Source organism: Leuciscus leuciscus (assembly GCF_965113295.1).
Source record: "Leuciscus leuciscus genome assembly, chromosome: 14".
Lineage (NCBI taxonomy): Eukaryota > Metazoa > Chordata > Actinopteri > Cypriniformes > Leuciscidae > Leuciscus > Leuciscus leuciscus.
Window position 1 is genome coordinate 39,739,850 of NC_138738.1, and position 9,066 is coordinate 39,748,915.

The 9,066-nt window shown below is 38.7% G+C and overlaps 1 long non-coding RNA gene across 1 annotated transcript; it reads right to left on the reverse strand.

Moving 5' to 3' along the window:
- Positions 1–4,572: 4,572 nt before the first annotated feature.
- LOC309474028 lies at positions 4,573–5,414 on the reverse strand. The gene is made up of 2 exons (XR_014197193.1): positions 5,376–5,414; positions 4,573–4,745 (listed from the first exon to the last, which is right to left on the reverse strand). It is a non-coding gene; the product is annotated as an uncharacterized lncRNA (long non-coding RNA).
- Positions 5,415–9,066: the final 3,652 nt, after the last annotated feature.

The following is a 9,066-nucleotide window of genomic DNA, read 5'->3' on the forward strand; positions in this document are numbered from 1 at the left end:
TTTACAGTAACTTGTAAAGCCTTAACCTCCTGACGCAACTCCTCCACTATGCCCAGTAAAACTTCAACCTTATCCGATGAATTCTGCAGACTCAGACCACGAACTTTAGAATCTGAACAATGTGTATGTTCTAAATTCCGAATAAGTTCCAATTCAGATGCTAAATTAATTGCGCCTTCCAAAGTGGCAGGTTTTGCACTACGCAAATGTATACGTATGTCACCGCTACCTACGTGTGCAACAAAGTGATCATGAGCCAGTAAATCTTGCGTAGCACCATCAGCAGAAGGGTAAGCTTTATAAATCAAGCGTCTTAATGCATTACCAAACTCACGAGCAGTCTCGTTATGGAGCCGACGTCGGGAGGAAAAGCTCACCCGATTCCAGTCTGCACTCTCACAAGGCTCTAAACACTTACCCATTGCATCTTTTAAAAGAACATAATTATTCTTTGCTTCATAAGGAAGTCCACCATAAATATCCCTGGCTCGACCCGAAAATAATAAAGACATAAACTTTAACTTAAGCTCATTATCCCACCCATTTACTTGCGCCGCCATCTCAAATTGTTCAGACCATTCCCGTCCCACCCCAGTAAATGTTTCTGGCATGAAAAGGGGGCGAGGAACTGAAATTACATTAGAGTTAGCAGCTATCATATCACCATTTGAAACCGATGAACTCGCCCCTAATTGGGACACAGACATACCCCCTCCCTCCATATTTATTTATTTATTTATCGTCCCACCGCTGCCACCAGTGTAGTAAACCTTTCTATTTTTAAGAGGTTTAACCAAATTTTCTGGAGGACAGAGGGTACATCACACACCAGACTTTATGGAAATAATCACTTTATTGACAAGTTAATTTAGAAAAATATACTCATTATGTAAAGCAGCATTTAAAGAAGTTGAACAAACATTTACTCAGTACGCTCCCACTAAGGCAAACGGCGATACACAAGTGAAACTCCAAAAACGTCACTACACTGCACTCCAGTGGTTATCCTCAGCCCCGCACGGCACAATAGCAATCGTGATCAAACAGCAAGCAGTTTATCAAGTGGAAAAATCAGCACGTCCCCAGTCCAGCGTACCCGAAGTATATGTGGCCAGCGCTCCTACACCCGTCCCACTATTATCTAACTACACCGATACAATCTATCTAGCTATCTTCGTTGCCGGACAAACCCTAACGGTCTCGAGCAACACCAAGCGTACCCATTTATTTGCCGAGCCCGGAAAAGCCAGTCACGTTCACCACTGTCGAGAGCCCATTCTCTCACCTCTCCTCTCTTAAATATCCTCTACTCCAGGTGAAATCAATTATCCCTGTCTTCAGTCAATACGACAAAGTGCTGCAGAAAGGTTCAAATGGGCGGCATCAAAGCCGAACACAAAGATAAATCCCCACATTCATCACAGTATAATGAACACTGTTGCACAACATAACTCTGAGAAGTTAGTCTATGTTAAACGCTGTCGCGTTTCCATTACAGATTCGCGCAAAACTTTTGCGATTCTTTTCTAAATATCGATAAAAAACTATTGCGAAATGACGCCGTTTCTTTACATTATCCAATGTTATGCGACTAACGTCATTTTTTCCTCTCGCGATCAGTCATTCCAAAAATCATGGCAACGGCAGACATCCCAATTCTCCCGGAAGTTCCGGGAGTCTCCCGCATGTTGATAGCGGCTCCCTGATGCCCGCAAATTAGTTAAAATCTCCCGGAATCTAGAGCGAGCGAGCAAGAGCGCGCATACGTAGCGAGAGAGGAGGCGAGAGACCTTGCGTGTGTGTGCGTGTAAGTTACGCCTCACGAAGCGCAAGTAACCGAATCAGAATCGAACCAGACTCACTAGACATTATTATTATTATTAATCAGACTAGACATTATTATTATTATCTCCAGGTCCAGGTTGGTGTGTGTGTCTGAGTCTGTGTGTGTGTGTCCACCTCCAGGTCCAGGTTGGTGTGTGTGTGTGGGTGGGTGGGTGTGTGTATGAGCAAAATTAGCAACAAGTCGTCTCTGGAGCAGTCATAGAAAGTGTAGCAATGGCATAGCAATGTAGCAATACGCTGATTTCACGCAGCCGCCATTTTGAAATCGAAAGTGAGGCTCCGGTTGGAAGAACCCCGGAAGTAAAGATAAACAACAATGCCTTGGATTACCAACCTAAAGCTGCTGCCGCGATTTACACTATTGGATGTTAATATCCAATATAGGATATGTATATAGTTCATTCCTGCTTCGTTTTTTACATTCTGAATTATATATAAAAAAAATATTTTATTTATAAATGAATTTCACTGTATATAGTCTAAAGTATGAAAGAAATGTTTGTACATTTTTAGAATTGACACAATATCATTAAACACAACAATACGCCATCGCATTACCGACTCTCCTGTGATTAAAGGCGACACTTCCGGTTTTCTTCCCACCGGAGCCTCGCTTTCGATTTCAAAATAACGGCTGCGTGAAATCAGCGTATAGTAATGTCTTTAAGTTATCTGACGCTAAGTGTTGGCAAAGGAAATGTGTTCTTGTCAATAAAAATATATGATATATTTAACCCTTTTGTTGTGCACTAATCATCATCATCAATATATGATATTGTATCTGTATCTTGAATTGATGGATTACTTTCCTGGAAGACTTTAAACAGTCAGAAACTGCTCACGGATTCTCCACACCACCAGTGGGATCTGATCTTTGCACCTAGCGCGCAGCACGCTGGACTTAAGGATTTATCACACACACACACACACGTACGCACGCACGCACACTATTGTAAACGCTGTGAAATTGTTAATTGTATACATATTGTTATTTTTGTTTGTTTTGTATAATAGACTTGGGTTTTCTGATGAACTATTTGTGTTGACATTTGTTATTTCTCCTCCATACTGTTAATTTCAGAAACGGGACAATTGTTCTCTTCATATAGTGTAAACTCCACAAAATATTCTATTGGAGTGTTACACTACATCCACAGCCACTTATATCTGGCACTTTTCCATAGATGTTCATTAGGAGGGTTAGCAGATACGCAGCGATATGGAGCAGCAGATGTCGTGTAGAGCATCGGTTCCCAACAGGGGGGTCGCGGCCCACAAGGGGGCCTCAGCGAGCTCTGTGGGGGGTCGCATCATATTTTGAAAAGTTTTGAGCAATTTGCATTAAATAAAAGTCCTTAACTTTTTTCTGTTCAAAATTTATATAATGAGCGAGTTCATCATGAATCCATTTTCCAAACCGTGTTTTTGTCTTATCCTGAATCACTATGGTACACCTATAATAAGTGATTACATTGAGACTATTTTACCCTGGTTCGGATCGCTGCGGAGTAGCCCAGTACCTGCGTGACTCGTCATAGACGCACACAGAGAGAGAAGTAGTTCCGGCTTCAATGTTCTTCCGAAAGACGCATGTTTGTTATCGCTCGCTATAGCGCCAAAAGCCTAAAAAATAAAGCCTCACATTGATAAAGCCTCACAAATAACATGCAAGTGTTTGTTTAGATTTTATTTTGTGAACACATTTCTATTTAGTTTTTATATATTTAGTTTTAGTAATTATAGTTATAATAATTGTTTGAGATTGAACAAAGAACCAAACAAATGCAACTTAAAAGTACAAATTATTCATTCATACTCATTCATAATAAAAATTAAATCTTGTTAAACAAAAACTATGCGTATGATTATTCTTTTATGGTTATTTCTATGATTAATCCTTTCACACATTATTCTTGTATTGATCCATTTATGCTTTTAGTCTATTGCATCTTTTAATATCATATACTCATAGTTATACTCATATATTCATGTGTTCTATTCAGACCAGACATTTAGTTTTCTTCTATTCTGACAAATGTTTGTGGTTTGACATGCTAGGCTATTTGGTTTTTCTTTCCTGTTTTCTGCTCAGTGTGGTATCCTGTCTAATATCTGTGGTGTCTTGTTTAGTTTCATATATGATGCTTATCTTACTTGGTGTTAAAGTACAGTTGTGTTTGCATAAGGTCTAGAAATGATGGAAATACTTATTTATTACTATTATTATATAATTATTATTTCATTTCGGTTAGTTTTTCAGTAACAGTTGTTAGTTTTGTTTAGTTTTAGTTTCTCATTTATGGTAAAATGTATCATTTATTTCAGTTTACGAAAATGTTTTTTGACCAATAGTTTTAGTCTTACACACACACACTCACTCAACACAGTCAAACAGACATACACACGCACACACACGTATACGTACCAAGTGGCAACCTCCCCGTCTCTCTCTTGAAACCAACACGGAAGTGAGTTAAACTGCAATTCATTAACTGGCCGCTTGGCCTGGCTGCAGAAGTGAGTCAAATCTGTATCTCCCTCATGTTAAAAATACTAGAGCCCGACCGATAAAGGATTTTTAAGGCCGATACCGATACAAATATTTGGTGATTTAAAAATCCGATATTCCGATATATCGGCCGATATATATATATATATATATATTTTTAAAAATCCAGAAACGCGTAACAAAACATGAACAGATTTCCCTAACATTAGTTATTTGTCGTTATTTAAGAGTCCTCAGCCTTACTAAAATAATATGATAATGCAGTTTAAAAATAAACTTGTTTGTTTTATTGTCACAACAGAACAGAATATATTAAAGTTCTGATAAATATAATGTATAAAAATACAAACTTAAGATATGAAACTTAAAGTCCTTTGAACAAAAAAGTCAACTATTATTATTAATATTGACAGTAATAAATCATGTAATTGTGTGTGTGTGTGTGTGTGTGTGTGTGTGTGTGTGTGTGTGTGTGAAGAACTGATAAGATTGTAAATGTGTACCTTGAAATGCAATGTAAGTCGCTTTTGATAAAAGCGTCTGCCAAATGTCAATGTTATAAGCTACCTTATAATTACAATGTCAACTTGCTTATCCCTTTACCTGCACTCTTTTAATTCTATCCATCTATTCCATCAAGCTACAACAAACCATTTTCAATCATCATTTGCTGCCTGCCTTCTAAAATCTACTACTTAGTGATGCACTAAATACATTATGTGACTCGTTAATGCTGCGGTTAAACGAAGTCAGCAACGCACACTTGGATTTCACACACGTGTAAAAGAAAAGCTAACTTTTATGCACAGGCTGTTTGATACTTTTTCTCTATGTCTAAATGTTCACTCCTCGCGTGCCTAACTTACATTTTACAATTCAAAAACTGGAACTACAGATATGCTAGTTATAAATACAGTAATCATTACTTTATTTAGGCAGAAAACTAATCAGAAATCACTGGAAACAGCGTTGAAAACAAACATGATAAAAGCGGCCGTTTGCTGGCATTTTTGTTGTTTACTTGAATATTTAAAACCCAAGCATCGATGTTTTACCACAGGTTACAATTTCACAAAAGAAAGAGGACACACTTACTTCTTCAGTCGCGTCTGTTAACTTACTGTTTATCTGGTAGTTACAGGACATATTTACATCACATTTAGAAAGAACGATAATTTCTACAAATATATGCCACCAAAAATACGACCTGAGGAGCTTTAGCACTCTCTCGACTCCCATACAGATATTTTCAGTCAGAGAAACAGAGGAAGCTCCCGAAAAAAAAGTTGCTTTATTTTATGTTAGTCCGGTATAAAGAGACGAGACGTAGGCTACTGACAGATAAAATAAAAACATGACTGTGATAGCCTTTATGATTGGTCGGATTTCTTCAAGCGTACTATGTTTTTACACTATGCGTATCTTCAAGCGTTTACTATGTTTACTATGGTAATGGTTAGCGCGCATAGTCTTTTGCATCACAAACACAAGGCATTCAAACATGAACGCGAGTTAAATTATTTTAAAAGTCTTTAATGCTGACAGAATCATCCGGCGCTGCCGTCTCCCGACTCAGGTGAACTCTGGACTCTGTTCATGCACTCCTCTAGCCCGAGCGATCTTCCTTGTATAGTGCCCTCTGGTGGACAAACTATGCAGCGCCAACACTCATAACATGGTTGAAGCGTGTTTCGTCTGCTTTTATTTTATTTTTTAAATATTCATTTATCGGCCATTATAAATGCCGATACCGATAGTTTGAAAAATGCCTAATATCGGCCGATAATATCGGCCCGCCGATTTATCGGTCGGGCTCTAAAAATTACCAACTTTACAGCAGAAAAAAACATGTTTACAGCCTGGATCTCTATGTGGTTTTGGTTTATACAGCTAATTTTGCCCTTCATAACAACTGTGAGGGGGGTGAATTTTTTTTATAACTCGTCCGTTTAGTTGATTAATATTTAAATTTAAGGGCGTGGCCACTTGAGTGACAGATGGATTGCCGCTGTCAATGCTAGCCGTTTGTCTGCTGTTACTAGCCGTCACTTCACCTCAGCAAATGTTAGCTGCTGAACTTGCCTTCTCTGCAGTGTTTGTGCTTTTTTTCGGGATTATTTCATAAAATTTTATACTTGGGTACAAAGCCCACGTCTTTGGATTCCGTCGTTATCGTTTGAGACAACAACCAGCGCTGTATTTCAGTTGTTTTCCTCTGTGAACATGGATGGATGTCTGACAATTTCTTTGCTTTTTGGGGTTTTCAAATTTAAAACATCAATAAAGGCCCGTTCGTTCTGCTATCATGGAACAGATGGATTATAATATGCTTATGTACTGTCAGATGAAATCATGCAGGCGTCGGCGCTTTCTCCGTCCATGCATTAAATGCACATGAATGAGCGCGGATTTTCTAGCGCATTTACTTGCACTTCAAAGGCAATATATGGTTTAACCAATTTGAGAGGCGGCCAAATTCAGAATTTAAAATGGACTGAATAAGCTCTCTACGAACTTGAGCGATGCCGCGCTGACGGACCATGAAAGAGTGACTGACATGTAACGTTATGCACATAAATCACTGTCACGCACAAACACTCTCGAAGTAATACACAGTCTCACTTGTAGCCATGTCTTTTAACTATTATAATATTTCGAAGGGCAAAAATAGGAACTTTTAATTGGCTTTACATCATCAGCTAACTCGATGACGTCGAGCTAGGTGATTTCAGATAGCCAGGCTCATATTTATGGCCAGGCTTCTTAGCTCCACTCACGCCCCGCCTGTTTGCCTATTTTCTGTTATCCGGGAGTGACGCAAGGCCAATATGGTGACGGCCGGCTCCGCCCACTTTAGGCTTCAAAAATGCCCTTCAGAAACCTACGGGTGACGTCACGGACACTACGTCCATATTTCTTTACAGTCTATGATACGTACGCATGCACGGCACTGCTGTTCTCAACTCACATCTGTGTGTGTGTGTGTGTGTGTGTGTGTGTGTGTGTGTGTGTGTGAGAGAGAGTGTAGATCTGCAACAGCTCAATTTGTGCAGTTTCTCATGGTTTGAAGGCATTTTGCACCTGCTGCAGAGAAACTTGCCCTCAACTCATTTGCATTTGTTCACTTTGCGTCTGTTGAGCTTCAGACTCTCGATCTCTCTTCAGGAACACGTGACGTGTGTGAGACAAGTGCAAAAAAATTGAATCAAAATCTCATATTAAATTAAAATCAAATCCAGTTGAAATGACAGTTTCACTGATAATACTGAGAGTAATAAAATAAAAGTCCTCCTCCGCTCAAATTATGTTATGGAGGAGATAAACGATATATGAACTATGATTTATGAATATCTCCAGATTCTGATTCTGAATCTGAATCCAGCAGAACAGCTGTCTGTCTCAAATGTCAGATATTACATCAACATGTTTAATCCAAATGGCATTTAAATGCAGATACAGTCTATAAGATCGAGTGAACAACATCAGTACAACTGAAGAAACTGATGCTGTCATTCAGATATATATTCTCATAAGTTCATTGACTGCCATTATGAATGTGGAACAATAAAGATGCTGGACTTTGTTGGAAACGGTATATTTATATTCTCAGGGTTAATATACTGTATATTATTCACATTAGTGTTGGCCAGTACTGAGACTTATACGGTACAGTAACAGCCTTTCCTTCAAATCACCACTGTAGTTATTTATCATTATTTACACTAAAGCGTTGTATTATTTCAACCCAGTCACTGTATGTTTGAAGCTCATATTTACTCCGCAGAAGTAGCAGTGCTTCGCCTTCTGAGAATATAGTTCCCAGTATGTATACGGTTAGAAGATGGCTGTGTCTCATGTGACCTTGTTATTTGTACACGCTTTGACTATACAAATCACAACATGTAAATAGGAAAATGTTGGCGTTATTTTGTCACTTATTGGGAGCAGTGTGCTAGCTGGAGCCGTTTACCTCCAGTCTTTGTGCTAAGCTAGGCTAGCGGTGGGTGCGTCAGACAGAGTTACGGCACGCACAGAGATGAGAAGGGTATGTATGGACTTATCTAACTCTGGGGGATACGGTGAATAAGCTAAAGTCCCAAAAAGTCAGCGTGTTCCTTTAAGCAGGAGCAAGAAGAAGAGACGTCACTAAATCAAGAGCATTGAAGAGGCGCACATAATGGACGGCATGACACATAGGACAGAAACAGTCTTTTACTCAAAGTATGAGTTGATTGAACGGATGACAATTGTTTACGTGGACCTAAACCCCATTAGATATGCTTACATAGCACTTGTGATTTATGTAGAACATTTTAATGTAAGGACATGTAAAAGTGTAATGTAGGTGCTCGACTTGTGCCTAATTATTGTTACTTATCAATCTCTTAATTATTTTGAAGAACGCAAAAGGATTTTGCAGTATCGCTATGTTTACAGCAACAACAAAAAAAAAACCATCTGTTTACAGTCATACCAGCCGGGACCAAAATGTCATTTTGTAAGAATTTGTGGAAATGTATCTGAAAAATGTGAAAATGATATGCCTAATGTGGTCATTTCATGGTGCAGTGTAACAGAACATGAAAAAAGCACCTGAAGTAAGTGAACTAAAAAAAAAAGGTGTATTGCCCTATATTTTAGTCTGCTCTGGTTATTGTATCGACAGATTATAACCTTTTCAATGCCTGATATTTGTCGCTGTTTGCCGCTCT